Source organism: Tenrec ecaudatus, unplaced genomic scaffold (assembly GCF_050624435.1).
Source record: "Tenrec ecaudatus isolate mTenEca1 unplaced genomic scaffold, mTenEca1.hap1 Scaffold_328, whole genome shotgun sequence".
Taxonomy (NCBI): Eukaryota; Metazoa; Chordata; class Mammalia; order Afrosoricida; family Tenrecidae; genus Tenrec; species Tenrec ecaudatus.
The window spans coordinates 35,620-41,619 of record NW_027459052.1 but is presented as its reverse complement, the minus strand read 5'-3'; the positions used below and the strand labels follow the sequence as shown (position 1 = coordinate 41,619).

Genomic DNA, 6,000 nt, shown 5'->3' with positions numbered 1-6,000 from the left:
TTTATGCATACAGTCGCAAAATGTAGCAATGCAGTTTATTATCATTATATTAAAGACTGTTAACCATGCTACACCATGCTTCAAGACAAAATTTCATTTATTTGTAATCAGAAATAAATATTTCACAATACATAATTACATATTGTTTTTGTGATTAATCACCATGCTTTCATTACGTTCAATTTGTAACAAAGAAAATGCATCCTGCATATCAGATATTTATATTACAATTCTTAACAGTAGCAAAATTACATTCATGAAGTAGCAAAGAAAATAATTTTATGGTGTGGGATCTCCACAACATAACATGAGGAACTGTATGAAAGGGTCATGGCATTTGAAAGGCTGAGAACCACTACTATTGGACAAGGGCTAACTGGCCGTTTTGGATTTCTGAGATCATAAAACTTTTCAGGATCATCTTACTCCGAAAGAGTAGCTGGCAGTTTTTAACTGAGGACCATGCAGCTAGTAGCCCATTGTATAATCCACTACACCATCAGAGCTTCTAGGTATAGAATCTCTTCCCTTTCTTTTTCAACTTTTCAGAAAGATGCTGGGATCTGAATCAGAATTGCATTATAATTATAGATCACTTGTGGTGTGTTTGATATTTTCACAAAGTAAAATTCCCTATTAAAGAGTATGGCTAATTTTTCACTTTATGTCTTATGGTATCCTGTAGTACTGTTTTTAAGGTTTTCTTTGTACAGATGTTTGTTTTTCTGCCCAGGTTTTTTCCATTTTATCTTATAGGTGGCTCTTGTAAATGGTATTATTTTCTTGAATTCCTTTCCAGAGCGTTCTCTGTTGGTACACGGAATCCAAATGGACTTTTCTATATTGACCTATGGCCTGTGAAATTGCTGAACATTTCATTTGGATGCAATGATTTTCTTGTAGGGCCTTGGATTGTCCATGTTTAGAGTGATACCATCTCCAATTACAGTTTTACATCTTTGCTACCATTGTCAGCTTTTATTAGACACTTGTTGATCAATAACTGCCATAAAGACTTGCAGCATATTATTAAATAAAAGTGGTATTAAATGGTATCCTTATCAGGTGCCAATATGTAAAGGGAAAAATTTAATTAACTATGCATCAAGCAAAATGTTTGTCATTGGCATTGCATTTTGCTGTTTAAGTCAAATTAAATCATGTCACTCTCATAGAAATGTTAGAGAAAAAAAAGAATGAAACACATATGGGTCCTGCTTCCTTCTCACAGTTGTCAAGTTTGAGCTTAGTTGCAGTTACTGTGATGTTCTATGTTGTTGAAGTTCATCCTTTTTTCAATGATATTTTGCTTTATCAAGCATGATGTCCTTTAATGGACAGATCTCTCAACAAATTTCTAATATACTTAAAATGAAATTTTCATAGTATCCATTTATGACAAGCATTATAATTGTACAACTTCTAAGCTACAATTGACAGTGCATCAAACTATCAAGTTCTTCACTAGCACTATAATTAAAATGCATCATTTTACTTTTAAACAGCCTCATTCATTTTTCAACTTTCAGTGGCATATGAGACAATTAAAAATAAAATAGCTTGGATCTGGTAAATATTAGTTCTCAAATAGACACTGCTTTTTAAATGTTTAAAGAGGTCCTGGGAAACAAATATGCCCAGGGAAACACATCACTTGTCTATGGCTTCTGTGTATATTGATTGAGGTCCAAGTGAAATGAAATCCTTGACAACTTCAATGATATCTCCATTTTTCATGGTAATTTGTATTGGTCCTATAGTGAGGATTTTGGTTTTCTTTCATCGAGCTGTATTCTGTAGTTAAGGCACCAGTCTCTGATCTTCATCAGTACGTTTTTCAAGTCAGACTACCTTATGGCATGCAGTATTAAGGCATCTTCACACTACAGGGAATTAATAAGGCTTTCACAAATATTATTTCCGTGCTCTTCTATATTTAGGACAACTTCTTAGATTACTTTCTTTTTTTAACATTTTATTACTCATACAACTCTTATCACAATTCATACGTATACATACATCAATTGTATAAAGCACATCTGTACATTCTTTGTCCTCATCATTTTCAAAGCATTTGCTCTCCATTTAAGCCCTTTGCATCAGATCCTCTTTTTTCCCCTCCCTCCCTGCTACCCCTACCTCATGAGCCCTTAATAATTTTTAAATTATTATTTTGTCATATCTTGCCCTATCCAGCGTCTCCCTTCACCCCTTTTCTGTTGTCCCTCAGGGAGGAGGTCACATGTAGATCCTTGTAATCGGTTTCCCCTTTCCAGCCCACTCACCCTCTACCCTCCCAGTATCGCACCTCACACTCCTGGTCCTGAAGGTATCATCCACCCTGGATTCCCTGTGCCTCCAGCTCCTATATGCACCAGTGTACAACCTCTGCTCTATCAAGGTAGATTTCAGATCATGATAGTTGGGGGGTGGGGTGGAGGAAGCATTTAGGAACTGGAGGAAAGTTGTATACTTCATTGGTGCTACATCGCACCCTGACTGACTCATCTCCTCCCCTAGACTCCTCTGTGAGGGGATCTCCAGTGGCCGACAAATGGGCTTTGGGTCTCCACTCTACACTTCCTCCTTCATTCACGATGTTAAGTTTTTGGGTTTTTTTTATGATGATGCCTTATTCCTGATACCTTTGGCACCTCGTGATCACACAAGCTGGTGTGCTTCTTCCGTGTGGGCTTTATTGCTTCTGAGCTAGATGGCCGCTTGCTCACCTTCAAGGCTTTAAGACCCCAGACACTATCTCTTTTGATAGCCGGGCATCATCAGATTCCTTCGCCACGTTTGCTTATGCACCCGTTTGTCCTCGACAATCGTATCATGGAGCTGTGCAGCCAATGATATGATTTTTTGCTCTTTGATACCTGAAAACTGATCCCTTCGGGACCACGTGATCACACAAGCTGATGTGCTCTTCCATGTGGGCTTTGTTGCTTCTGAGCTAGATGGCCACTTGTGCACCTTCAAGGCTTTAAGACCCCAGACGCTATCTCTTTTGATAGCCGGGCACCATCAACTTTCTTCATATTTACTTGTTCAAATGCTTTGGCTTCAGCAATTGTGTCGGGAGGGTGAGGATCATAGAATGACAATTTAATAGAAGAAACTATTCATGTATTGAGGGAGTGCTTCAGTAGAGGCCCAAGGTCCTTCTGCCACCTTAATACTAAACCTATAAATATAGACACATAGATCTATTTCCCCATCCTCATATATATATTTGCATGTACATGTCTTTGTCTAGACCTCTACAAATGCACTTTGCCTCCTAGTTCTTTCCTCTATTTCCCTTGACTTTCCTCCTGCCCCACTATCATGCTCCATCCCCACCTGGCTTACAGCTATACCTCTTCTTTAAGTAACCTTGCCCTTATCATTCCCTACCAGGCCAGCCACTCCCCACCTCGCCACCAATTTGAATCCCATGTTGCTCCCTTGTCCCTGGGTTTGTTAACACCACTTCTTTACGGCCAATCTCCCCCTATCCCAGGTACCCCCAGAACTGTCGGTCCCTTTGTTTTTCCTCCAGATAGTTCATCCAGCCTGTCTCATGTAGACAAACCTGTGGAGATAATAACATGCACAAAAATAAGACAGAGGAAAACAAAGCAACAGTATACAGCCAGACAACAAAACAACAAAAAACCACTGACAAAGAACAAAACAAAACACATCAAGATAGAAAAGCTTGTAGTTAGTTCAAGGTTCGTTTGTTGGCCTTTAGGAGTGTTTTCCAGTCCAGTCTATATGGGCACCACGCCCTGGCCCCAAATCCACTTTCAGCATTCCCTGGGGACCTTGCCACTCCATTCCCTTGCTGTTCCGCTGAACTCTCCCAGTGATTTGCCTCAGTGTGGTCGGATCAGGTCAGGTGCAATCCGCACACTGTGTCTCTGATGCTTTCTCCGGTAGCGCCATTGGTCACTGAGGGGTATCATGTCTTATAGTGGGGGCCATGTTGTCCTCTCTGTGGACTGGCTGCTCTAATCAGGAACATCATCCTCACGGCCTGGTGGGCAAGTCTGTGCTCCACTCTCTCCTCCTCCCCTTCATCTGCGCCCGTGTGCTCTGATCCGATATATCCTTCTGCCCGAGCTGTAGAATCAATGTCGTCCTTTGAAACAAATTCTTCTTGGGGGAGGGGCAGGAATCCACTTAATTTTTGGTGTTGGGGCCAGCCTCCCAGACCTCTTCACTGGTTCCCTACTCCACTCCGGAATGCTGCATTCACACCTCGCGGCACTGGGTGGAAGTCTGGTCCCACTTTCCCTGTGGAGATATAAACAATACCCTCCCCTTGGGTGGGTTAGTGCCCCATGCCCCAGCTCACCTTTTCTTCCTTATATTCATCCTTTTATTTTTCTTTCCCCACCTCCTCCCCAGTTGTCTACTATGTGCATCCCTGGTTTTGATCTGGTCTCTGCCATACTACACAGTCTTCAACCCAAAAATGTTAGTATATAGTAACTTTTTCCCCTATGCCACATTAGCATTTTTTTTAATATTTGCCTCAGCAGGATCATGTTTTACTTTTCCTTTTGTACCTGACTTACTTCACTTAGCATGATTTCCTCCAGTTCCTCCCAAGCCGGTATGTGCATCATAGTTGAGTTTCTTTCCCTGTGATCTATCTTTCTCAGAGTGGTGTGTTGAAGTCACCTACTATAATTGTCGGGTCTGTGATTTTTTCTTAATCTTTTGGAGTGTTTGGTTGACATATTCAGCTGGTCTCTCATTCAGGGAATATATGTTTACAATGCTTAGTGGTTCATTGTCTATGATTCCCTTGAGCATTAGATAGTATCCTTCCTTATCTCTTTTTATGGTTTGTACTTTGAGGTCAATTTATTCCGAGATTAGGATTGCAACCCCTGCTTTTTTTGTATTGCTGTGTACTTGGTAGGTCCTTCTCCAGCCTTTGATTCTCAGCCTATTTTTGTCTGTAGCCTTGAGATGTGTCTCCTGTAGGCAGCAAATGGATGGGTTGTGTTTTCTAAGCCATTCTGCTAGTCTCAGTCTTTTAATGCCTGAGTTCAGGCCACTGATTTCAGGGTTATTATCTCCATCTGTGGACTCTGTGATGCCATTTTATACCTTTTGTGTTGGGAGTTTTCCTACTTTCCTTTCTCATTAGTGTGTGTTTTTTGTGTGTATCATTCTTGACTTCTTTCCATCCTTAAACCAATGCTATCTTGGGGTCTCTTTTCTCCTTGTTGTGCTCTGGGTGAAGTTGTTCTATGTATTGGTCTCTTATTTGTGCTTGGTGAGTGTTGTTCATCTGCCCATACTGAGTCGGCGAGGATCTTTTGTAAGGCTGGGTTTGTTGTAATGTAATTTTTGAGTTTTTCCTTGTCTGGGAAGACTTTTACTTCTCCATCGATCTTGATCGATAATTTGGCTGGGTAGATATTCTTGGATTTGCGTTGTTTTCCTTCAATTTTTGGAGTAATGTTACTCCACTCTCTCCTTTTTTTCATAGTTTCTGCTGATAGGTCTGAGCATATCCTTATGTGGGAACCTTTATATGTGACTGCTTGTTTTTCCCTGGCTGCTGTCATGATTTTCTCCTTTTCCTCAAAGTTGGATAGTTTAACTATTATGTGCCTTGGTGATTTCATCTTGGGGTCCTGTCATGCTGGTGTTCTTTCAGCCTCCTGGATGGTTGCCTGGTTTTCATTCATTAGGCTGGGCAAGTTTTCCTCCAAGAATTCTCTCGCTATTGTAGCAGATGATTCTTTGTTGTGTCTTCCTCCGGTAGGCCAATAATTCTAATGTTCTGCTTCATAGCATCAGACATAGCTCTTAGGTTTTCTTCAGCTTCTCTGATGCTCTTGTTAGATTTTTGTTCACGTTTATTAAAGTCTGCTTGGCTGTCCTCCAAGACATGATAGGGTTCTCTGATTCCTCCAATCAATTTTCAAGGAACATGATTGTGCTATTGTTTTTCATTATCTCCTCGCTAAGCTCCTGTATCGTTTCATCCTT

At 40.6% G+C, this 6,000-nt stretch overlaps 1 long non-coding RNA gene across 2 annotated transcripts in view; it reads right to left on the bottom strand.

Moving 5' to 3' along the window:
- Nucleotides 1-306: 306 nt before the first annotated feature.
- Nucleotides 307-6,000, bottom strand: part of LOC142436479 (uncharacterized) — a 37,578-nt gene continuing 31,884 nt past the window's right edge. Inside the window, exon 7 of one of the 2 annotated variants that reach the window (XR_012781962.1) lies at nucleotides 307-4,284. This is a non-coding gene — a long non-coding RNA (uncharacterized LOC142436479). The remainder of the gene's footprint in view (nucleotides 4,285-6,000) is intronic. The other variant, XR_012781966.1, reaches the window with a different exon arrangement.